The sequence below is a fragment of the Equus quagga genome, chromosome 12 (assembly GCF_021613505.1).
Source record: "Equus quagga isolate Etosha38 chromosome 12, UCLA_HA_Equagga_1.0, whole genome shotgun sequence".
Lineage (NCBI taxonomy): Eukaryota > Metazoa > Chordata > Mammalia > Perissodactyla > Equidae > Equus > Equus quagga.
Window position 1 is genome coordinate 54,746,593 of NC_060278.1, and position 27,731 is coordinate 54,774,323.

The window sequence follows — 27,731 nt, forward strand, 5'->3', positions numbered from 1 at the left end:
AATCTTCTTTCTATACAAATGTCCTTCCACATTTTCTTTTTAACTGTGAACCATATCAAGTAACGAAACATGAAAGAAAATTGCCACACATTTTTATAGCAAAATGGAATAGTCCATTTCTTGTCACAAGATATTCTTTAATGAATTATAATGAATTTATTCCTATTGAATAACTAATTGAATGGAGTATCATATTCATTTTTATCTTCAGGAATATATTGTATACTCTTTGATTCTTGATTTTGCTCAGAATATCCACTTAACCATCATCTTTAGAGTCTAAAGTATTATCTGTCTCTTTGTATTTATCTTCTGATTCATCTAATTTTGAAACATTTTACTCTCAGCTGTGTTCAAGAAAGCTAAACAAAGAAACAAAAAACTATGGAAAGATGATGACTCCTAACTGTTTTAGACTTTATTGAAAGTAAAGTGTTGCTTTCTTGATAAAATTTATTCCTAACCCCAAAATCAATCCTGACCCCAGGAGGCATTTTCATGGTCATTTGAGGACAAGTGCATGCCTGTGAAAATTTGCTGTGTAGGCAATATAATAAGAAAACCAAAGGATGATGCAAAAGTGAAAATTTATTTTCTGATTATTGTAGTAATTTTTAGGAATAATTGTTAGAAATAATTTAATAATGCTGAAATAATTTCGAGATTATAGAATAGAAAACTTTTCCAAATTATAGGAATAATAAAATTGCTAAGATTCTTTAAATTTTATAATACGGTCTAACAGACCCATACGGTAATTGCAATATAGAAAAAGCTTATTTTATGTAAAAGGTAAAAGTGATTTTTAAAAAATTCTTTGAAAGTCTACTAACAAAGGATTAAAATAATAAAATATCAATATTTGCCATTAGAACTACTTATAAAGAAATTGTTTAAAAAATTGACTCCAATGGATCCTCGTGATACACTGAAGACTAAGCCAAAAGAGTTAAAAGCATAAAATTTTACATTTCACAGTTTTTTTTCACATTTTACGGTTATGTTAAAGTGGATTCCTGTTTTGTCACTGTTCATTTTTAAAAAACGAAAGTAAGTGGAAATCTGCCTACTTTAGCCCAGAGAAAAGGCCTAAAAACCATGAAATTAACAAAAATTCAAAATATCAATTAGTACACCTAGCACCTAATGCCTGCTCTCTAAACACTATTTCCCACTAAAATGTCCAGGAATTTTAGGATAAATGTCTGATTCTAGATCTCAGGCAAGACATGTACAAAAGGAGTCATAGGTTATTTCAAAAGGTCCCAGGAGCCTAAATGAAGGGGATTATGCAGGCCTAAGAGGGTGCAATTTGTGCATATCAAAACAAGCAAGCGTAGCATTTGCTTGAAAAGCATTAAATATGTAAATATCCATGAATTCATAATTATAACTGTTAAAATTCATCACTGCACCATTTTGAAATTGATAAATAAAGGAAAGAGTCAAGTAATCAGGTAATTTTCCTTATAGATTGTATTTTAGGGTAATTGTATGAGCCTAGGTTTCTGAGAAAAAGAAAAAGAAAGGAAAAAAAGAAGTAAAAAAAAAAAAAAAAAGAGAGGAAAAAGAGGTTAAGTCCAAATCAAGGGAAGCAGTTAATGTCCAGGATTGGGTAGAAGGGTAGAAGGGCTGTAAGTAAAGCGAGGATAAACTGTGGTTGTATGTAAATTGTGGCAGGTGAGTAATCAAATAGTTGATGGGAAAAAGCAGAGAAAGTCTTTATAGAATTTAATATCTCTATTGGGATTCATAAATCTGTTTAATACTGCGTCAACAGTGAGGTGAATGGTTAATGGCAAATTTGTAATAAAGAAATCAGGTCAAAACCATCTGGGTTCATTATTAGCCATAGCATCCCCAGTTGGAGACATCCTGACTTTATATGTCTCCTAATGGGATGCAGTAGGAATGACATAATGTCACCTATAAGATATTCTTGCTCAAATCCTGAATTTGAATATATTCAGTCTTCTAGATTTTTAAAATATATTTACCTTTATTATTTTTAAACCACTTGATTGATGTATGATTGACATGTAAAAAGCCGTACATATTTGACATACAACTTGATGAGTGTGGGGATAAATATACGCCTGTGAAACCATGACTATCATTAAGGTCATAGACATATCCATTGCCTTGCAAAGTTTCCTCTCATCCACTTTATTATTATTAATTATTATTATTACCTTTTGGTAAGAACGTTTAACATAAGATCTACCCTCTTAGCAAATTTTAAGTCTAAAATACAGTATTGTTAGCTACAGGCGCTACTATATGTCTACTATATAGTAGATGTCCAGAACTTATTAATCTTGCATAACTGAAACTGTGCCTTTCACCATCACTTACTTTTTTCCACCTCCTCCCTACCCCCTTTCAACCACCATTCTACTCTCTGCTTCTACAAATTTGACTATTTTAGATTAAGCATATAAGTGAGATCATTTTTCTTTGTAGTTGCCAAGTATTTGTCTTTCTTTGTATAGCTTATTTCCCTTAGTGTAACGTCCTCCAGATCCATACAAGTTGTCACAAATGGCAAGAATTGCTGCTTTTCTAAGGCTGAATAATATGCCATTGTATGTATATACTACATTTTCTTTATCCATTCATCCATTGAAGGACATTTAGGTTGTTTCCATATCTTGGCTGTTGTGAATAACCTACAGGGAACATTGGAGTGTGGGTATCTCAAGATCTTCATCTCAATTTCATTGGATAAACACTCAGAAGTGGAATTGCTGGATCATATGGTGGTTCTACTTGTAATTTTTTGAGGAACTTCAATACTGTTTTCCATAATGGTCGCACCAATTTACATGCTCATCAATAGTGTGCCAGTTTTCCCTTTTTGCTACCTCCTTACCAACACTTATTATCTTTTGGTTTTCTAATAATAATAATTCTAGCAGGTGTGAGAAGATATCTCATTGTGGCTTTGATTTGCATTTCTCTGATGATTAGTGATGTTGAGCACCTTTTCATATACCCTCTGTCATCTTTGGAGAAATGTCTTTTCAGGTCCTTTTCCCATTTTGAATTATTTTTTTGCTATCGAATTGTAGGAATTCTTTATATATATTTTTCATCATCTTCATATTACAAAATTGATTAAAAAAAAGAAGCAATCCTACCTCTGAAATGTCCTCCTTCACTTTATAAAACCTGTTTATCCCCATCAGTCTTTTAACTTTTACAAATGTCCTGCCTCCAGCTATCTCTTCAGTGTGAGATTTGTATTCTTAGGTTTCCTGAGTCTGGTAACAGAAAATAAAGACTTAACTCTTTGTTTTGAAGAAACTAAAAGTATTTCCTAGTGTTTCTTTGCTCTCAGAGAAGTCTGTCAGACTTCCCTGCCACGCTCTTCTGCTTTCATCTCTAAATACTGACCATCTGTGGACCACTGATCGCAGCTTGCCTTTGCCTTTGCCATGGGTGGGGAAAGGGTCCTTTCTATCTGTGGTTTCTTTCTTTCTGAACCGTGTAGCAGACTTTTAATTACTCCTAGCACTCCTGAGATGAAGTTGTAAAAGTTTATAGGATTTAATGGAACCCTTAGGAGGAACAGATTTGAATTAATTACATAACACAGAGCAACTTAAACCTGCTACTAGATGTGAATGTTTCACAGCCTTCTGGTCCAGATCCAGACTCATGAGCTCTGGGAACACATCACGCTGTTGTTTCTGACCTCCTTGCATAGAACAGGTTCCAGCTATCCCTCATCATCAGAAGTGAAAGAGCATGCCAGGATCTTTCAGAGATCAAATTATCTTAATTTCCAAAGATGCTGAAAGTTATCTCTATACACCATTTTAAGACCAGAAATCTGTCCCAGGAGCCTTAGACATAGCTGGGGATGGGCAGGTGAATGGAGAATGCATGATAGTAGATGCTTCGCATCGCATATTTAGCCAGATTTCCGGTCTTAAACTCTGACATCTTTCTCCTCAGCACAGGAATACATGTTCCCCCTCTTTGGTTCTATTTCCCCATGAAAATATTTGGATCACACTCTCCAGAAAAACCCGTGGTGAATATGCAGCTAACTGTGTGCTTCTGAAGCCCTGCCTACATTGGCTGTTTCTTTCATTGCTTTTTATATAATTTATCCAGCTCTTATAATCAGTCTAAGATTTCTAACCTGTAAAACAGGACTAAATTATCCCAAAAGATTATTGGGAGGGTTGAATGGGTTAATACACAGGAAGTATTTGAATAATGGAATATACTAATCCCCTGATAAATTATAGTTATTGTTACCTTTGTTTTGTTATTTATAGTAGGCAAGCTCTAAGATGGATCTCATGATCCCAACCTTCTGTATTCACACAGGACCTATTGGCTCATAAAGAGTAAAATACTGTAGAAGAGAGAGCACATTCTTTATAAATTAGGTGACTAAACATCAAGGCAATTTCCATCTGAAAAGACTGTATGTCTCAATCTCTATCTGGGACCACCAGCCCTAGGACAAACAAACTGCCCTCTTGTGAGCAGCTCAAGGGAGAGGCCAATATGATAAGGAACAAATATCTCCAACCAATGACAAGAGAGAGCTCGAAGCCTGGATGTGAATGAGCATGGAAGCAGATCCGCCCTCAGTTGAACCAAGAGGTGACAGCGACCCTGGCTGACACCTTGAGTACAGGCTTAGAGTGACCCTGAGCAAGGACCTCCCAGGTAAATCACTCCCAAATTCCTGACCCACAGAACCTGTGTCATAATCGTGATGCAATTTTTAGCCACTCAATTTTGAGATAATTTGTTAGGAGCCATAGATAACTATTATGCCTTCCTAGTTATTGTTTGTATATATTATTGTTAGTCATTTACTCCAAATACTTATGCTTTCCTCTTTGTCTTCACTATGATAACAGGTGTGTCCACGTGAAACAATCGCATGTTTGGAAAGGTGAAAATGAACTGTACAGTGGACTTTTTACTTATTTTCAACTTCTAAATGTTATTATTTCACACTTGACTGACTGTAGAAGATGCCATTTGCTTTGTCCCTAGCTAAACTGAAAGACTGTGTAGGAAACCAACCTGAACAATTTACTTTTATTTTGTGTTCTTTTATTGAGTTATTTTACTGCAATCAGAAAAGGAAGAATAAGTAGAAAAAGATACAGAGGGTGAGGATGATGAAGAAGAGGAGGAAGAAGAGTTCTAAGAAGGAAGAAGAAAAAGAAGGAGGAAAATTGAAGTATAGAGTTGAGTTACTTCTAGGCCAGACTAGAGACCTATCTAGGCATTATCTTTAGAGCATGTGCAATTTCCCTCTTATAAAATACAAGTCTAAATCTTATCAATTTTAAACAGTTCTTCATGAAATATGCTATTTAACCTGGAGTCCTCTAGGAATATTAAAATAATATCCAACATAATCAGTGTTCCACAGTATACAGCTTGGGAAAAAACTCCTTACATGTATGTTGGAGGCAGTCATCGAGAGGATGTGACCTCCAGTTGACCTGTGAGCAATCAGTGGTTCCTCACCTCCCTCCCCAGTTCTTGGAATGTACGTTTGCCCACCGTTCCATTTTCAAGTGGGAGCCATTTTCAAGGACACAACCTTGAGAGAACAAGTGTTGTCATGCCCATCTGGATGGTATACATGACTGAATCCAGTTAAAGCATCTATACCAACTTTTAAGGTTCTGGCAGTCAGGTGTAGAAATCTACTCATCTTTTGGCTACCAAGACAAGCCTCATAAGTAAGTTCCTTTGCTTTTTAAGCCTGCCACCCACCAACCTGGAGTGGTCTGCCTCTTTCTTCCTTCTCTCCTTGCTGTCTGTGTATGGCGGCCAGTTTCAGATTTCACCCAGAAAGCTCTGGAATTTGTGAACCAACAATGTCATCCTACCAACTGGGTTCTCAAAACAAATGTGGCTGTGAGTTATGAGATTCATGAAAAGCTCTAAAACGTTTGGGAATTAGTGTCCAAAGAGATCAAATGGATGATTTTAAAGGAATTACCAAGCTCAGAAATTTAAATAGAGTATTTCAAGAAAACACCTGTTGGCTGAGCTGGTCATCTTATTTCTGGTTCTGCTAGATTTGTTATAAAATTAAAGTGTGGATTTGTGTTGATTCAGTGAACTTTGGTACTAACAGATTGGGAAATGAGTATATCTGTGTGATTATAGAGTATAGATGTGTGTTTCCCTCCTGTGTTCTGTATGGATAATCACACTGGCATTCATGGTTATATATAGAATAATTTCACTCTCTATACTAGTGCTGTATGCATTAGGACTGAGAGCGACACTCATGAATTCCTCACTAATACATTCTGGTTAATGATTAAATGTGTGCAAAAGTTTTAAATCCTAGATAAAATCATTTATTACTGATTTGATCTCATTTAAATTTTAAAAAAGAGGAAATTCATATTCCCCTATACTCAAATATATTTCTTTTACAAAAATCCTTTTGAAAAAAAAATTCCCTACATAAAACATTCCTCAGAGTAATTTGAGAATTAGACCAGTAACTAGAAACACATTCTTGTGATTCAAAGTCAAAGTTGAAACTGTTAATTTAAGGCCAGTGAAGAAAGTATGTCTTCAAACATAATTACCTTCTAACAAAATGAGTGTTGGTTTAAACTGTTTAATATTTGTGGCAACAAAGCTAAATCTCTGTCAAATCACTAGGTGACCAATGAAATAATGGAATAGGAACCCCAGTGACCACACATGACACAGAGTACAGTCTTTGGAAAAATAGTTTGGAAAAGTCACTAAATGTGTAAAAAACTGTAGTTTGCAACAACCAGCAAGAGCAAACTCTGGAGACAAGGAGAATCTGATTTACAAAATTCTCATGTTATACTATTCAAAATTTTGAGTTTTCAATAGAAAATTAAAGCCATACCAAAGAACAGGAAAGTATAGTCTATTCATAGGATAAAAAAGAAATGGACAGAAACCATCCCTGAGAAAGTGCAGATACTGGATTTGATAGAGGCTTACATCAACTGTTTTAAATATGTTCAAGAGTTAAAGGAAAATGGACAAACCACTAAAGGAAGCAAAGAGAATGATATATAAACAAATAGAGATTATCAATAAAGAGAAATTATAAAAAGGTACCAAGGATAAATAGTGGAAATGAAAAATACTACAACTGAAATGAAGGATTCTCTACAGGGATTTAACAATGGATTTGCGTACGTAGAAAAAAGTCAGGAAACTTGAAGACAGTTCAATTAAAATTACCTGGACTGAAGAGCAAAACATAGACAATGAATAAAAATAAACAAAAACTGAGGGACATTTGGGGTTACTATCAGGTGTATCAACATAGGAATGTGAGAGTCCTAGAAGGAGAAAAGAGGGGGAGAGAAAGAATAAATGACTAAATGATAGCCAAATTTTCCTAAATTTTCTAGAAACACACGAGTCCACACATCTCAGAAGCTCAACAAATTTCAATTAAGATAAACTAAAAAAATATCCACACCACCATACGTTATATTCAGACCGTCAAAAGCCAAGGACAAAGGGAGAATCTTGAAAGCAGTAAGAGAAGTGACTCAACACTTAGGAGGGATTCTGAATAAAATTAATAGCTGAGAGCTAAGTGTTAAGGGTAGGCAGCTCCAGGCTCTCATTCCCCCACAGAAATGCAAAAAAAAAAAAACAAGCATAAACTATCAGAAGCAAATTTTTCAGAATTATGGAAAATGATCAAAATTTATAACAATTAAACAATTGTTGAATCAAGAAAAATACATCCTCAAATGGTACGAGAGTTTCTGTCACATCTACTTGTCTTGGTCTTGAAGTGTTGGTAGTCTCGGTTCCTGGTTTGGGACATTGGTCTCTGTTTCTAGAAGGAACAGACTGTATTGGCAACTTATTGCGTATGTCTGTTCTGATCTGTCTGAGGGCCACCTGGAGGACTCATATAAGCCACTCATCTCTGTTTTGCCTAACTCAGAATTCAGCTTAGAAGAGCAGTGGACACTGATCAATAACAAAGCAAGCTGAATTAATTTGGGGGCAAAGGTTACAGTCCAAACTTACGATAGACCAACTAAGGCCTGGAAGCAAACACTGGGTAGAATAACTTTGGGAAATGAGGCCATTCAAAAGCAGCCATGTATACAAGTGATGTTAGAAAACCATATGCCCAGGACAAGTTGCATGTACAGAAGGGACTTGAGAAGACCTGAAGTTTTTGATTGAGCTGGTCCCTAGGCTCAATGTGACCATGGCTAGGTGTTGAAGTATCCTGGCCAGAGGCGATCTGTAGGACTGCAAGAGGATTCTTACCTTGCACGATATACAAAAATTGAGTCAAAATGAATCAACAAATGAAAATATAATTGCTAACAGATAAAACTCTTAAAAAAAATATGGGGGGGAATCTTCATGACCTTGGATTTAATCATGGATTATAACATATAACATAAATGGCATGAGTAGGGGCCAGCCCGGTGCTCACTGGTTGAGTGCACACATTCTTCGGCAGCCTGGGGTTCGCTGGTTTGGATCCCAGGTGTGGACATGGCACCTCTTGGTGGGCCATGCTGTGGTAGGCATCCTACATGTGGGATGGGGGAAGATGGGCATGGATGTTAGCTCAGAGCCAGTATTCCTCAGCAAAAAGATGAGGATTGGCGGCAGATGTTAGCTCAAGGCTAATCTTCCTCAAAAAGAAAAAAGAAAAAAAAATGAAAAGACATGAGTAACAAAAGAAAAATTAGATAAATTGGATTTCATCAAAATTTAAACTTTTGTTCATAAAAGGATATTATCAAGAAAGTGAAAAGACGAATTGAAGAACGGGTGGAAAGATTTGAATATTATATATCTGGTAATGGTGTAATATTCAGAATTCATAAAGAACATTTACAAGTCAATAACCAAAACATCAACAAGCCAATTAAAAATAAGCAAAGGACTGGAATAGACATTTCTCCAAAAAGGATGTGCAAATTGCCAACAAGTACATGAAAAGATGCTCAACATCATTCAACATTAGGCAAATGAAAATCAAAACCACAATGAAATAGCATTTTTTGCACACTGGAAAATAACAAGTCTTGACAAAAATGTGAAGAAATCAGAATGCTCATGCATTGCTAGATGGAATGTAAAATAGGTCAGTGTGTGTGGAAAGCAGTTCAGTGGTTCCTCAAGAAGCTAAGCATAGAATTATCATGTTACCCAGCAATTACACTCCTTCATACGTACCCCAAATGATTGACAATAGATACTCAAACAATACTTGTATGTGAATGTTCATAGCAGCACTATTCAAAGTAGCCAAAAGTTGGAAAGAGCCCAAATGTCCATGAATGGAGGAAGGCATTAACAAATTGAGATCTATGCACACAATGGAATACTATTCACCCATCAAAAGGAATGAAGTAGTGACACACACTACAATGTTGATGTGCCTTGAAAACATCATGCTGAGTGAAAGAAGGCAGACATAAAAGGTCGCATAACGTATGATTCTATTTATAAGAAATATCCAAAATAGATAACTCTATAGAGAGAGCATGCAGATTCGTAGTTGCAGGTGCTAGAGGCAGGAGAAGTAGGGAGTGACTGCTTAATGAATATGGGATGCTAATTGGACTGATGAATGTATTTTGGAACTGGATAGAAGTGGTGGTTGCACAATATTGTGAATGTACTAAATGCCACTGAATTGTTAACTTTAAAAAAGATAATTATACGTTATGTGAATTTCACCTCAATTGAAAAATGAGAGATCTTTGTAAAGTGTATGGTGTAGTCTGTCTTTTTCTCCAAATTTTTATCATTAGTTTATGCTTTTATTGTATTATGATCAGAAAGTTTTATCTATTTTTCTTACTTTGGGGATCAAAATTTTTATTTGGTTCTTTTTTTCTTTTTCTTTTTTTTTTGTTGAGGAAGATTGACCCTATTAATAGCTAACATCTGTTTGCAATCTTCCTGGTTTTTTCTCTCCCCGAAGCCCCCAGTACATAGTTGTATATCCTGGTTGTTCATCCATCTTAGTTCTTCTATGTGGGATGCTGCCTCAGCATGGCTTGACGAGTGGTGCTAGGGCTGCGCCCAGGATCTGAACCGGTGAACACTGGCCACCACAGCACTCACATTTAACCACTGCGCCACCAGGCCGGCAGCTTATTGGGTTATCCACAGGCAATTTGGGAAGAGATTATATAAACACAACTTAATGTTTTCCTATTGAAATTATGAAATCTTTTACTGTATGTTGGTTATTGTCATAAAATCAATTGGTTTATTATACTAAAGGCAATCTTAAGAATTTTAAGCTTCTTTAAACAAAAGACTTTGTTTTCCGATTGTCAGCATATAAGTTAATATAAAATTAAAAATTGCTCCATCAACCATTATCTACATTAGATAGATAATGGAACAATACATTTTCAATTTGCACATATTAATAAACCTAAACTAATAGCTTTTCATATGAAGAAATACTTATCTACTTGAAAATTCTTACAATTGTACTTTATTTTCTTCCTTTGTATTAAAGTGAAATATGAAGAATAGTTCATGAATATTAAAATACTTTTTCATAAAGGAATATTGTCAGTCTATTTGTATACCATTCATCTTTGTGTACTCATTGAGAGATATCTGAATTATTTTTACTGATTCTTAACTCTAATCATATTAAGTGATTGATTTTGGGTATTCTTTCCCCTCTCTTCCTGTAATAATAATCACATAAACATTTTTTGTATAAAGATTATCATTACCTCCTGCCTCCAACTAGCGCGCGCACACACACACACACACGATTGATTCTGCTTTCCAGAGTCCACTCAACCTGAAATTGATAAAACAGGTAAAATATTATTAAAATACTAAGGCATCAGATCAGAGTACAAGTAGAAGCTGTATTGAAAACTAATTGGCAATATGTTATAAGACAATTTTAAATAGCCATAATCCTTAATATAGTCTTTTCTCTTCTAGAAAACTGTTCCAATGAGGGAATTTGAAATACTCATCAAGATTTGTGTATGTTTATGCTTTTGCAACATTGTTTAAAATTAGAGAAATTGGAAGGAATTTAAAAACCTACCAATAGATGATGAATAAAATGAGATAAAATAGTTTCATTTGATATTAATATTTATAAAGCCCGCCCACTTTCTTTCTCCACCATCCTCCTTACACACACACCCTTCATCAGCATTTAAACTTGGAACACAGTCATGGTCTCCTAAATGATCATCTTCAGGCAATTCTCAAGTGGACACTGATTAGGTCAAGCCATTGTAAGCTTCTCATTTCACCAGGACGTTCTCTTTTTTAGCATTAGACAGAGAAAAATTTTTACATTTTTATGCACTTATTAGATTAATGTCTTCACAAATGACTACAGGGTCCATAAAATCAGGAATTTTGTGTTTTTCTTTATCGTACATTTGGTTACTAGTAAATATTTGTTGAATGAAAGAATGAATAAACAATGTTAAATTATGGTGTCATTAATGAAACTATAAAATTATGCAGGTTTGTTTTGGAAAAATGGAAGAAGTCTCTTGATAGAATTATAATCAAAAAAGACATAAAGGAATAAAAATTTTTTGCTTATCTTATGATTTCAAGTATGTTGAAATATGCAAGTTAAAGAAAAGGGCTGGGGCCAGCCCAGTGCCTGAGTGGTTAAGTTTGTGTGCTCTGCTTTGGTGACCCAGGGTTTCTCGAGTTGGGATCCTGGGCATGGACCTGGCACTGCTCATCAGGTCATGCTGTGGCAGCATCCCACATAGCAACACTAACAGGACCTACAGCTAGAATATACAGCTATGTACTGGGGGGCCTTGGGAAGAAGAAGGAAAAAAAGATTGGCAACAGATGTTAGCTCAAAGCCAATCTTTAAAAAAAAAGAAGAGGGCTAGGATAACATATTTTAATACGAGTATTTTATGATGTGAATATTCTGTAAAAAGGTAGGAGATGGTGTCTACTAAAATTAATTAATATAATTTTATATGTTGATCTTAAAAAGCTTTAAGACATTAAATCCATCCTATATTAGTTAACAAACCAGGAGAAAAGAACAAGATCTTAGAATCTAAGTGTGAGTATAGGTCCAATATAGAGTTATTCATTATAGGAAAGAGTTAAAATTATCTTGCATTTTAAGAAACTTTTTTCACCTAGAAATAAATATTAAATAGGCGTTTCTTAATATTCCAAGAAATAGAGCAAGTTTCCTACCCACAATTTTTTACTATTAACCTGGTCAATACAGATCAGAGAGCAAATCATGGGACGTGCCCTGTCAAGAAGCAATGAGGGCCCCTCATTCAAGTTCACCTTCTTAATTCCTCTGAGAAATCAAGTGTCGGTAAGCTGGGCTTTTGATCACTTGCTTTCTAAAATCCAATTAAAATAACTACAAATACACACCAGGATGAAGATGTTTGGCCATTTCTCATGACTTTTGTATGAACATCAGTCTTACACGCACTGCAATCACTTCTAATAAACACAATGATGACATTAAGATATTTGTTACCATTAACTAAAAGGTAGGTGTCTAAACTTGTTGAGGCAAGGGTATATATTATCATAATAATAAATCTTATGTTTTCTATAGCTTATTATTTATTTCACATCTCTTCATACATTGTTTAAAATAAGGTAAAGACTGGGCTATAATAAAACCAATTTTAGAATAACTACAACTCAGATTTTTATGTTATAGTGTGTTTTTTTGGCATTATTTGAATTTAAAGAAGTTGTAATGTCCTCACTAACCAGAATATCATCCTCTTCAGATGAAGATATTTATGTAGTTCCCTAAATAATTGTATCACAAGGTACCTGCTGTAGGCACCATTGAGGGTATTGACATGCTGAACCAATGGTGCATTAATAATTAAGCTGCTCTTTCTACTTCTTACAAATCACTATGGAGAAAATTGAGTCATACTTTTCCTAGGCACATGTGAAAAAGGATCATAGTTGGTTAGACCTATGCTAAATGTAATTTTACTGAAATAGATTTTACACCCATTAAAGCTAGGAAGCATATCAAATTATTCTGGACACACATGTTGCCCTGCTTACATTATTTTGAAATGTTTTCGGAATAGAACAAACAAAGAATTACCCTTCCGTCATCTCCTGGTTATCATAATTACATTCCAAAACCAAGATCTCATTTGTCATCCTCATTACTTTGAGGAGAAAATGGAGTTGTGTCACTTAATGAAAATCTATGCCAAAACGTTCTGTGAAATTTAGTGTTATCCTCAATTTGCAGGCACATAAAATGCTATCATTATCTAACAGCATGATGTTTCTCATACTCTAAAGTGCCAGGAAAAATTGTTTTATTATAAGAGAAAAATAGATCAACTTTAACAAATCTCCTTTCTACTATTGAATTGGTTTTTCAAAAGCTTAACTTCGATAGAGGACCTAAGAACCTCTGAGTTCAAGGTCATTACAGAGTCAAGAATCCAGAGCTACTGAAAATTGAATCAAAGCTAAACACTTTGAAAGAAGCAAGGTGAATGTCGTCCTGAGGTATTGATTCAGGCAGAAAATGTTATTTGAAGTTTACTTTTATGAGGCGAGCAGCTGGGAGGGGATTTGGGGGAGCTCTGCTGCTAAGAGGTAGAAAGGAACACTACTGACCCTTCCTAAGCTATCCTTCACACGCTAGGGTTTCCCAGGCTCTCCTGGTAGAAAGTCGTGATACGTTCTGGACTATTCGTAAGGGTGCAGTTGTTTCCACAAATGCTTTCCTCTTCTTCCCATTCTCTTTGTAACTGTAGTCCTGCCCTGATGGATTTGCACGTTCCCCACTATGTCCTCCAGTTCGCCATATCATGATGATAGGAAGTCTTGATGAAGACAAGGTGGATCTGCATAGATGGTGGTAATGAGTCAGAAGGTTGTACATTTGGTTATCTTCTTGTTTATTCAAGCCCTGATAGGTAAGATGACTTAAGTCTCATATGGATTCAGATGTTAGCAAGAATGATGATTTGGGACTTTTCCATCAGTTTCAATGCAAATAAGCAGTGCAAAGTTATCAACTGGATAAGCGTATAAGTGAGTGAGTGGATGTGACTCCTGCTGGAAGCACAGTTCCTTACAGAGAAGGGGCGATGTTTGTTGGTCAGGGAGCTGCTAAGAGTGAGAAATCATTGAAGTCAGAGGAGCTCAGAGTCATGGGCTTGCTGCCTTCTATATAATTAAACAGATTGAGAAGTAATGCCTTGAGCCACTTATTTCTTACTGACTCATTTGATTAACTACAGGCCTGGCTGTGGGTAGAAATGAAGAGTGTGGTGGGAACATACACCAGAAGATAGCTTTAATTCATATTTTTCTCTTGATGTTTATTGCCTATTTCTATATACGTTATTCTTTTCTTCGATAAAAGTAACACATAACCCATACCTACTAGAGTTTATACGGAAGATCCTCCAAATTTTGAACAGCCGCTGCGTGGTAGTGGACAATGGTGTAAGGAAACAGGAGCAAAAACAAAAAACATGTCTGCTATTTAATTGTATATTTAGGTGGAGAAATATAGTGACATAACCTGCTCATGATTAACACTTGGAAGTATTTGGAGCTGACAAATTGTCTGCAAGATAGGTAGTATAAAAACATCATTCCAGGATCAGTGCAATCACTCTAGTCACTGGACATCTAAATGGCAACTGGAAGTGTAGACGCAGCTACGCCTTGATTTAAGGAAATAATTATTTAGTTACACGTGGCAAACATACACCCCAACTGGCTCAACTATAAAATGCATTTATTGGTTTTTGACAAGATTTAGACCCAGTGGCTCAAAGGATTTCATCAAGGGATCCCCCAATCCCAAATCAGAATGTTTTGCACGTTGCTGTTTCAGCAAGATCATCAAGCTTCATAGAGTGACTGTTCCCCCACTAAGGGTGTCCCAGATGTTGCTTTGTGATTAGGCAAACATGTGTAGTGTTCTCATATGTCACATATTCCCACTACATCTTCTAGGGGAAGAGAGTGTCTCTTTGGAGAGATAGAGCAGAAGTGCTACATTCCACTCCCTTGAATTGGACAAAGTTGGGTTAAGTTCTCATTCTTGAACCTGTAACTGTTTCCAAGGAGGGAGATTATTTGATTATCTTAATCTGCATGGCTAAAGGAGGAAAGTTTAATGCTACCCAATTTCTCTGCTGAGGATAGGGGAGTGGCAAAGCAGAGATAAAAAGGAGAAAAGAAAGACAAAGAACTCGGAGAGGTCAAAAGGGCACAGGAGCTAATCTGATAGAACTTCTAATGGCCAAAGCTGGAGTAATTTGAGCAATGTTAGAATTAATGATAGATAGTATTGGATTATAGCTCAAAGAACAAAATAAAGGCTCATGACTTCACACCTGTATAATAATCAAATAATATAAATAAATGGAGAGAGGGTACGATTCTTTCTTTAAAAAAAAATCCCACTTAATAAATGTAGAAGGAATAAGGAAACTCTGCAGCAATATTCCCACAAACAAGACCCAAAAATGTATATTAAGATAATGAACAAAAGTTAAAGGAAACACATGGACTATATGCACATTCTCAAAGTCTCTCTCCCCAAGAAAATGTGTATTCATCATAAAGGGAATAATAGTAACTATACAGTGGAGAAACCTGACACTCACTATCTTAACCAAGTTATCAAAGTTAGCATTGCCAAAAATAGGACAGCGTCATGTGCTCCCTACGCGCACTGAGAAAGATGCATCACCTTTGTGGTTTTCTTCCTAATAATGCATAACTTTAATACAGTTATGAACAATATCATCAAACTCGAGAGTCGTTCTAAAAAAAATGACTTAGTGATATTCTTCAAAAGTTTCAAGGTCATGATACGCAAGGAAAGACTGAGGAGCCATCACATATTCAGACCAAGCAGACAAGACAACAACGTGCAATGTGGAATCTGGGATTGTCTCTGACTTGAGCCAAAATAATCAATGGCACCACCTCAGCCACAGGAGACATTCAGATCAGGTCTGTCTCAACTCACTGTCCAAGGTCGTTCTGGATGATATAATTGCCTTAGGCTTCCTCCTTGTGGGACAATATACAGTCTGTAAATCTCAAATACATCCTGCAGTTCCTAGATAAATACCTCAAGCCAGTGGAAAGGTCAGTACTAAACCTTATGGAGAAATCCACTTGACTTTCTAAGTCAGACCCTGAAGCTTTAAAAGATTTGTTCAAAAGCTGACATTTGTGTTCAGGGCCCCACAAGGAGTAGTTGAGGTCGCTACTTCAGGCTGACTTCCTCTCGCTGCTTGGAGTTCTATTGGTAGGAGCCTTCATTAAAAACTGTATAAGGAAAAATAAACGGATTTGTTTCTAGATCCTTTTGGTTTCTAGATTCTATTTCTATTGGTCCAATTAGAGCAGCCCATGGAGTGATATATTTATGGGAATATTCACCACAAATCAAGACAGTGTAGATAGGAGAAGTGGACATTGTTGAACAGAAAATTCTGCATGGTCTATTGCATTTCTGCACGATTTGTGAGCAGAAACACTTGCTGTCTTGTTCTAGACTATCTTTTTAAGGATGGTTTTATATCAAACAGCCCTGAAATATTGAGATGGTTTCTCCCTTCAGAGCAGAGGACACAGTTTACTCTCCAAGATAATAAAGATAACGTCCCCCCAAGAACTAAGGTCAGGCACCCTTACTGATCTTTATAAAACATCTGGGTCCCTAAGCTTGTGGTTCTTCTCCTTTAATTCATCTTACTGCATGTGAAGACACACTTGGTTCTCAGAGAACTGGAGCAAAGACTGGCACTCTAGCTGCCACTGTTGCTGTGGGTACAATACAGTCCTTGGCCTCTGACTGAGGAGTGACATATGTTCTTTGACCTTCAGTGTAACTGCGGCAGGCTAACTGTTAACCTTCAGTACGGTGAAATCTCAAACCCTTCACAGTTGTTGACACTCATTATACCCTACTGTTTCTTATACAGCAAAGGAGAAAGTCACATTTACTATCAAGGGATATATTAACAGTCAAGAGTAAATTGAGGGTTCTAAATGCTAATAATTAAGGCAGTCTATAGACTAGACATGAAATTTGAGGAGATGGATGTGTAATTTTCTAGGAATAAACTGAAACTGGCCTTCTGTTATCATACGCCTACTTAAACAATTCCCATTTATGCTAATATTGAACTTCTAATTGTTAAATAAATTAAACAATTCCCAATTTCTGGATTTATGGATCTCTCTGTTATGTTGGACATTTTGATCATTCTACCTAAAATTTTGCCTGGGTGTCTGCAACATTTCATCCTCTCATTCTATTTATACTTTTCTGATTATTTATCCTTCTTCAACAGTGTATCTCTTCTTACCTTCTAAAAGGTTACTGTTTCCCCAAGATTTGCCAATGTGAAAGTTTCTCCACTCTTTATAGATTTAATTTATCAAGTATTCACTTTTACCCCTATACTGATCTCTCTCTATGTATATCTACCATTTCCTTGATTTCCAACTTCCTGCTGGATAATTCTTCCAGAAAACGTGAATGTAGTATCTTCAAAACTGGGTTCACAATCTCTGTGTTTTAACCAGATTTTATTATTTTTTGTTTGTTTCATAGTTGGCAACATCTTCCAATCAGATGCCTGAAAGTTATCTTTGACTCTCATTCTCTTTTATATCTCATATCTTAGCAACGACCTAGTCCTTCTCGGCTTTCTCAAATTGTCCCTATCCTTTCTATCTTCATAACAATTGCTCTTGGTGTAGCGCTCATCTATTGTTTTCTTCTCAAAATTAATTTATCTGTTGCTGCCATACATTTATCTCCTGGTGGACGACAAAAGGATAAAACAAAATTAGCCCTGGATTCAAGAACCTCTGTGAAAAGTTCCCTGCCTCCTTTTCAGTTTTGTTTTCTGCCACTTCTTAGATTGAACTCTATGATCAAGCAATAGTAAATTATGAATTTCTATTCCAGTCCTACATATTGACAGAGAAAACACTCCTTCAGCTCCAAGATTCTGCTCGTACTGTGCCCTGGAGTGTTCACACGCTTAGAATAATTCCATCTTTCCTGTTTCCAGAAAAGACGATTCTTCCTTTAAGAATCAAGACTAGCTTCACTTTTTCAGAAAACTTTTTCAGTTCCAACATTTCTCTGAGTCTACCATTTGGTTTTACGTTATTTATTTTTGGTGCTCTCCTACTATGTTGATAATTCCCCTTTCCAAACCTACGCAGTGATTTTTGATCGTCTGTCTTTCTGTCCTTCTAAGTTGGTGAATTCCTTAAGGTTGGGTGAAGTTGGGAAAAACATTTTATTCATCTTTTTTGTTTTGTTTTTTGTTTTTGACTAATACAATGAGTGGTACAGGCTCATCAATTAAAAAAATAGTTGAATAGTATGCACAGATTCAGGTGATATCATATCCACGTCTATCTCTACGTATATGCATACACACATACACATATAAAATCTGCTCCTCTATAACTGAAAATTGACTGAACCGTTTCGGCTGTTCTGAAGCAGTATTTATTAAGTGAGATGAAAGCTGTCTCTGCATTGCCCTTTAGCAAAAGCAGAAGAATTAAGCATCTATATTTAGCAAACTGGCTCGAGAGCCTATATGAAGCTACTTCAAACTCATTTCCAAGTCATTTATTTTAACAGCCAGAGCATTTCTTTAAGCCAATCCTGCCTTAATGCTTTCCTTCTAAGCAAATGTAGGCTCTGCATTAAGAATAATACAACATAACTCTTATCTCCTGAGCACCAGTTCTTTAACGAATAATTTATGTATTCACTTTTACTTTTTTGACTAAACATTACCATGATAATTTGAAGCACACTTACTATTGAACATGCACATTAAAATGTACATACATATTGGTAATAAAATATATTTTTGCATATTTCAGACATCATTGTCACACATGTATGTATTATTTCCAGTAAGTAACTGATATTTATCACTTCATCCCAGCCAACCTATAGGATTCTACCTTCCAGAAATAACTTATTTCATGATAACTTCTTACATCTTGAGATGCCAAAAATGCATGTTATCAGACATCTGTGAATAGATGATATAACATACAGCTTATATATTTCTACATAAAACTATCTCTGAAAGCTACATCTGGATTTCAGCCACACTTCTAACCCCATTTGGGGGCAGCAAAATTATTGTAACAAATTAAGATGCTGCTAATTTTTAAAAAATAGGTATTAGCCAAACATTGTTGTCTCAAAAACCTCAAATCAATAGAAGGAAACATCAACATTCACTGACTCTCATAGTATTTGCACAGCTTTGCACTAGCCCCTAAAAAGGCTCACATTAAGACCAAATTAGTATGATGGAACAAATATGGAAAATATTTTAACAAAAATATTGCTGAAAATAATCATAAATTGTAGATTAAGGAATAGCTTTAAATGTATAATACAACTAGATTACTCTTTAAATATGTATCTTTAAAGTTACTATTTATTTATAAAAATGATACACATCAATTAAAAATTAATAACTATTACTAGGCTAATAACAAAAATACCAGCTTTCTGTCTAATCATTCGTAAATATAAATTGCTGCTGCTTAGATGATATCATTTTGAATAAGTTTAAACTCTTCTTTGAGATTTTTCCTCTGTATTAAATAACCATGTTTTTATATTTCAGTTTTAGAAATTATACGTTGATTTCTTATTTTAAAGCTGAGAATTTCTTATCTGTCATTTCTAGTTCCACACTGAGCTTCACTCCCTAATCCTCTCATTATAGAATTATCACCATTTTCGTCAAACGGTATTCTATTTTTTTATGTTATGGTTATATAAATATTATTATAGCTAAGATACATGGAACACTATGGTTACCTTGCCTTTCTGACAAGACATTTGTGTTTTTAAATTGAAGTTAATAATTGCATCATTTTTTTCCTCTGACAACAAAGATATAAAATGTACATCTTGATGAATGTTGACATATTAAACAATCTTAAGCAATAAACACCCAGATCAAGAAATGACTCTTCTTGAATCCTGGGAGTCCCTCTTTGTGCAATACTGTAGTCACGGTTTCTCTGCATCACTTCTAATTTTTGGCACAATAGTTGACTTTTGTCTCTTTTGTACTTTTCATAAATAAAAAGTTGAAGAGTATATCCTATTTTTTGTCTGTTCCCAAAGTTACTTTTGTAAGATTATCTCTGTGTGCGGCATTACAGCGTGAACTCACTACTGTGTAGTAGTCGCTGTGTAGCTATTTCCCACTATATTGATCCACTCTACTGTTGGACATTTGGGTATTTTTCAGGGTTTTTTTGTTTTATTGTAGAGTTCTGCTTAGATGTTTAGTGTGAGTGCTGTATTGTCTTTTACCTCTTGGTATTACTATGGAGAATTTGTTGTCATTCTGATTCCTAAATTGTAAAAATTCGTAATGATGTGGTTGGATGTGTACGTGTGTATGTTTCATTAAATGTATGCAGTACACAGGAAGTTATTTAAATCTCAGCACTGACTTTCAATACTCCAAGATAATCTGGTGTGATTTATTTCATAGTTTACACACATTTCACTTCTTTCTCTTTAAATTTCTATTTGGATACTGCACTTCTTGGAAGAATTCTCTAAATTTCTTATTCCTTCACTGATATTTCATTGCTTTTTAATTTTGTCCTATCATCCTAGAAGACTTCCTTCACCTTTTTTCCATTCCTTTTTTGAATTTTTCATTTTTTTTATATTTCAAAAAGCACTTTATAATTCTAATTATATGATTAAATCCAGTATTCGTTTGTGTGGTCAAGAAATATAAAAAGCAGGAGGATGTATTATTATGAAAATCACATTTTTAAGTATTTTAAAGAAATGGTTAATTTTGTCAAATACTGCTCAGATGTCAGTAATAATGAGGACTCATAAGTTTCTCCTGGATTTAGAACAAAAGAACCTATTGACAATTTGAGCAGATTCAGTCAAGTTGCAGAGGCAGGATAAGATTAGAATGTGTTGAGTGATGAGTGGGAGATGAAGAAACACACCCATGAGTTGCTATCCTTTTTAAGAAATTTAGTATTGGAGCTATTTTTACTGAATAGATCTGGTAATAAAATACTGTTTTGCTGTGCATCAGTTGTGTGAATTTAGGCAATGAATGTTAAGAAACCAAAGAAAACAGAAATCCAACAAAAACTTCTAGCATACATCCTTCTGTAAGCACAAACCCACAAACAACTGGCGCCAGAAATGTTCCTTAGGGGAGAATATTTCCAAATACCTTGAGAAGTTAGGTAGGAATATTGAAACCTCGAGAGAATGGTGATTGGCAGAAGCTTAAATAACTAAAAGATGAGCAGCAATTTTCAAAAGGCTTGGGACATGTAGGCGTTAAAAAGACATTCAAAATTTTGCGGTTCTTTGGTCATTGGACAAAGGGCATTTTAAAAGTAATGTTATTTTTATTCTAAATGAAATTGTGTGTGTCATTTTTGCGGTGGCAATGAAAACTCTGTCCTTTTCTTTCTTTTGCTAATCTTCAATAAAGTCTGTGGTATCCCCTTGTCATTCATTTGGGTGTGTGGATGTCGATCTATGTCTGTGTAAACTTAGAAGCATTTCCCATCTTTCGCATGAGTTAATATGTTTCTTATGAACATACGTGTGAGAAATTGCAGAACCCTTTAGGATAAACTTTGGACTTGCACAAGTGATGGATTTTGGTGTTTACTCCAGTTACGTATTCATCATAAAGCAGAGAAAGTCTCTCTATGTCATCTGCCTTATAATTTAACATGTATGTACATCAGTTCCTTATAACGGTAACAATAGGAAGATTGTTCTGAGTAACAACTATACACACATGCAAAATATAAAGCAACTATCTCTCAAAACAGTTCATTTGGTCTTTGGTCAGCTCTGAACAACCAAAGCTCCCTCTTTATAATACCCCAAATCTCTAACACTAAAATGTCTGCACATTGCCCTAGTTTATTCCAACTGGAAAACCTTCATGCAAGCCTATGATGTGTGTGTGTGAGTGTGTGAGTGAGGAAGATTTGCCCATTGCCAATCTTCTTCTTTTTTTTTTCTTTTTGCTTGAGGAAGACTAGCCCTGAGCTAACATCTGTTCCAGTCTTCCTCTATTTTTTGGATGTGGGATGCCTCCACAGCATGGCTGATGAGTGGAGTAGGTCCTTGCCAGGATCTGAACCCATGAACCCTGGCTGCTGAAGTGGAACACATGGAACTTTAACCATTTGGCCACAGGGCCGGCCTCCATGATGGTTTAATGTGTATTTTATATTACCATATTTTTCATGAATTTGAAGGCAACCACCATGCCTTTCTGAATATCTTCTTTTATAGGCTAAATATCCCCAGTGTCTTCAAACATATGATAGTGTTTACATTTCATCATCATCGTTGTTTATAATCCTTTGGACTCCAAATTTTATATTCTCTCTATTTTTTCTACTGCAACCACCTGTGGGATGTGGCACAGGCTGTCAGTTACATTCAGTGACTCCCTTGTACTTCTCTCTTTATCATTAACCTACCCTTGCCACTGCTCTGTTTCAGCGATTGAACATACCGAGATGTTCCCAGTTTCATAGCCTTTGTACAATCTGTAATAAAGAGTTGGAATGCTGTTTGTCTCTTTTGTCATGAGGTTAGCTTCTCCTCATTATTTAAATATTACCTTAAATGCCACCTTTTCAGAGAGGCATTCACTGGCAGCCAAAAGCCTGCCAGCCGTTACTATTGATTTTGCAATGCCTCCTCTGACTCTTTCTTACTAATTTTGATGACATTAAATAATTTTTTGTGTGTGTGTGAGGAAGATTGTCTCTAAGTTAACATCTGTGCTAATCTTCCTCTATTTTGTATGTGGGACGCCTGCCACAGCATGGTGTGATGAGTGGTGTGTACATCTGTGCCTGGGTTCCAAACCCACAAACCCTGGCCTGCCAAAGTGGAGTGCCCGAACTTAACCACTATGCTGGCCCCCATTAAATGGTTTTTATTGCCCTCTTTGTTTGCCTTTGGCTTGCTTTTATTTTTGTCTGTTTCCTTGCAGAAATGTAGTGCTTCCAAGAATATAGAGAATGCATTCAAAATTGTCGTTTCTCTAGTACATCAAGCAGTAACTAGCAAACAGTAGATGCTCAATTAATATTTATTTTATTTATTTATTTTATTTTTGAGGAAGATTAGCCCTGAGCTAACATCTGCTGCCAATCCTCCTCTTTTTGCTGAGGAAGACTGGCCCTGAGCTAACATCCGTGTCCATCTTCCTCGACTTTATATGTGAGAGGCCTGCCACAGCATGGCTTGCCAAGTGGTGCCATGTCCGCACCTTGAATCCAAACTGGCAAACCCCAGGCCACCAAAGCATAATGTGCAAACTTAACCACTGTGCCATCGGGATGGCCCTTCAATTAACATTTATTGAGTGAATGAATAGAATAATATGAGTGAGGTAATTAAATATGTTAAAACTTTAACTCAATATATTACAAATAATTTACTTAATTTTTAATCAATGGAGAGATATGGTGTGATATATAAGAATAGTAGTGGACCTATTCTTTATAGGATCTGAATATAGGCATGGATAATCTCTGTTCTTCACTTATTTATCTGCTGCTATTGAATCACTCAATTAGCAAATTAGAATATATATATATATATATATATATATATTTCTTTTGGTGAAGAAGACTGGCTGTGAGCTAACATCTGTTGCCAACCTTCATCTTTTTTTTCTTGAGGAAGATTGTCACTGACCTAACATCTGTGGCAACCTTCCTCTATTTTGTAGGTGGGGTGCCTCCACAGCATGGCTTGATGAGTGGTGTGCAGCTCTACATCCGGGATCTGAACCCATGAACGCTGGGCTGCTGAAGTGGAGAGTACAAACTTAACAGCTGTACTGCTAGGCTGCCTCAGAGCATATAAATATATACCTTTTAAATCTAGACTTCAATTTCCCACTGGATCAGTATCCAAACTTCTGATTTCATGGATTACAAATAGTTTCAGAAGAAAATAGGCAAAATTATTAAAATTAGGTTCTAATTTCTTTATTCTTTACCAATTTTAATAGTATGAAGGTGGATTCTACTTGCTATGGGACCATGCCTAAATTAAAAGTCATGATTTTCATCTTTGCCTTATAAATCTTATTGACTCTAGTTAACAGATACAAATTAATTCTTGAATATTTATATATAATCTGAAGATTGTTGGGAGTCAATGTTTGAGTTTATATCTTTGAACTGGTGATGAAAATATCAGTTACATTAGAATTCTGACTTCCAAAGTGCCAGCTCTACCTTTTAGCTCCTGATAGCTGTAAAAGGTATAGAGTTTTGTGAATATATTTATATAAGGGAGTTTGTAAGTTTTCTCATTATATTCTTCTTATAGTGGAAGAAATACAGGATCCAATAATTTGAGGTAGTTCCTAGTTTGTGGTGCAATATGTGAATATCAAATTGAAAATAAGGGGGCTTTCCCATGGCCCAGTGATTAAGTTCATGCACTTTGCTTCGGCCGCCTGGGGTTTGCCAGTTCGGATCCTGGACGCAGACCTACACACCGCTCATCAAACCATGCTGTGGAGGCATCTCACATAGAAGAATTAGAAGGACTTACAACTAGGATATACAGCCCTGTACTGGGACTTTGGGGAGAAAAAAAATGAAAATAAAGCTCCAGCGTGATATCGTATGTGTGATGTATGTAGGAATGCTGAATGGTGGGGTGTGTGTATGTATTGATCAGGGAAAACCTGCTAAAGGAAACTTAGGGAGTCACTAAACTTGAACGATGTGAAAGCTTAAAGTCAGAATCCAGCAGGCTGAGAACAAGGTTAGCAGAGGCCATGAAAGGAACCAAAGAAATTAGAGTAATACACAGAAGAAATGCAAAACATAACCTAGTTCCCTCTATGTTTGCTGCCGCTCTCTTCCCCTCCCTAGTCAGGTCCATTTAAGATTCCACAACTTCTTCCCCATCTTTACCATAAAGAAGTCAAACTCAGCGTTCAAATCTTGACACTATGTATTATGTTCTGTTCTATTAGTTTCCTATTTCCCTCCCGTGCTGCTAGTCATTGCACATAGCTGCGATGACTCTCCTCAGTAGTTACAATATCAATGTCTCTGCCTCATCACATCTCTAAGTGATACAGTCCCTAGTTAATAAAGCCAATCTCCATTCTATGCTTGATACATTTTAATTCAGTAATAATAGTGGATGTTTTAAAGCCTTGAAACAGAATAACATAAATGTATCCACAACTACTAGTAACAACAAGAAAGGACTTTTTACTTTATCATCTTCAGGAATTTTAAAACCCTGAGACTTCATAACTCATGATGGATGGCATGTTCTTATAAGAGAATGCATATGATTTCTCCAGAGGAAAATATTATATCATGCACGAAATGAGATGGCAGTTAAGAACTATTTCCTGAATGGAAATGTCCTGTCTTCTTTTCCAGATTATGCCTAGGAATCTTCTTGAAGTGACACAAGTTCTAATGTTCTCTGGAGCTATTCACACAGAACGATGGAACTGGAGGGTGACATAATGAGGGTGAGGTGTGGAGAAATATTGTCACACTAAATGAGACAATTCAGACTATCTCAGACATTTACTCCAGATAACTCTCTCTTGCAGCTCATTTCCTTTTTGCTTTATATTGTCCTATTTTAAGAGGGGCAAAAATGATTTGGGTGCCAGGAATCAGTACCACTAGATTTCAGTCTGGATTCTTATACTTCCTATCAGTGTGAACTTGGGCAAACTTCCAAATGCCTTTCTAATATTGGGATTAGAATAATGCAAGACCAATGTGAAGTGAATTGAGGAAATGAACATAAATTTAATGTGAAAGTGTGCATATGTAGGTGTTATACTTACTGATATCATGAGGACACAATTTGGTTATGCCTAGCAATCAGCTATGCCGTAATCAGTGAGCCAATGGGAAAGAGGGAGCTCTTAATTCTCATCTTACTTCAATGAGTAGCTTGGTATAAAGCTTTGGTGATTCACTTACTGGCTGTCTGCCTTAGATTTTCATCTGTATGTGAAGATAATTTCTGGCCTTACAGAGATGTTATGAGGGTGAGTTTCTGATTTTTAATACTAATATAAGGAAGAAAAGATGTGAATTTTAGAAGATGGAAAGTCATCAAATATCGTTTGTCTCAATACTGGAATGTCTTCTGGTAAGTTTTTAACTGGGACTTCTGTTTTTCATGGTAGAATGTTAGTGATGGCTGATGTGTCTGTTCTGTCACTCTCATTATGCTGAGGAAATATGAACAGGTTTATTCCTGCATTTCTATTCTTCTCTCAGTAGTTATTTTCCTTCTTGAAGAATTTTCTGTAACATGATCAAGCCATGCTGTGGCAGGTATTCCACATATAAAATAGAGGAAGATGGGCACGGATGTTAGCTCAGGGCCAGTCTTCCTCAGCAAAAAGAGGAGGATTGGCAGCAGATGTTAGCTCAGGGTTAATATTCTTCAAAAAACAAAAAAGGAAAAAATATATTTACTATATGTTTCCTGTATACAAATTCATTTTGGTTGTGGTGTTCTGCCAGCTGTAACTAACAGCTGTGTAGCAGGATTAAGGTCAAACAGGTGTTAAACATAAAGTGAAGAGAAAGAACCAAATTACTCTGGCGAAAATTGCTCTAGTTCTGTGATGTTTCCTATCCCAGGATATGGAAAGTTAGGTGCAGGACAAAACGTATTTCCTTCTCAACTCAAATTTTAAGGAGATAATGAGAGGGCACAACAGCACAATAGGATTGCCTATGGTGTGAGACCATGGTGATTTCTAGTTCAAATCTCAACAATCTAAGTAAAGATTTGCAAATAGAGATGTGACGGCAGGACGGAAGAGAACGCATTTCCCGTCTACGGCAGGACGGAAGAGAACGCATTTCCCGTCTACCAGACGTGACTTCTAAATTTTGCTCTAAAACAGGAGTATTTCCAGTGCTTTTCCCTTAGAGATGAATCAGTGTAATAAAAAGTAGATATTTCTGACAAGCCTATGGGGCACATAATGTTCCGTTTTTCCTCTAAGAGGGAGATTTCACAAACTTGCATTTATGCTCCAGATAATGGACTCTAGACGCCAGGCTCAGCACTCTCATCCTTGCAAAGTTAAAACAAAAATTGCCTTCTCTTTTCTTTCCTCTCGACTATGTCTACTCTCCCCCAGTAAACCTGTCCAGCCTTGTAAATGTAGGGACTATCTTCTTCTTGGGAGAGATCACTGCTATGGGTCATTGTGACGTTTTGGAACTTAAACTATGGATATGATACTCTTGTCTGTTTAGTGTTCTGGAACTTACAAAATGTCCCAATTTCTCTGGCATGAAAGATTTGGTATTCAGTTATTCTTTTTTTAGTTTTTTGCCATTCAGGTGTTACATAAACATTTTATCAGGTCTTAAAGAAGGAATTTAGCCACAACTAACACTTGGCCAGAGAAGAAAAGGAAAATGACAGAAGGCAGATATGTGGTCTGTCATTTCTAAGGTTGCTAAGGTTTTAATTGTTGGCTCCTTTTTAAGTTTGGCATTAAGGGGAAGGAATATATTTCTGCAGAAGCCTGACGATAAGAATTCGTATATTTAAATTTTCATGAGTTTTATATTAGTTGGGTTATGCTGCCACAAGGGAG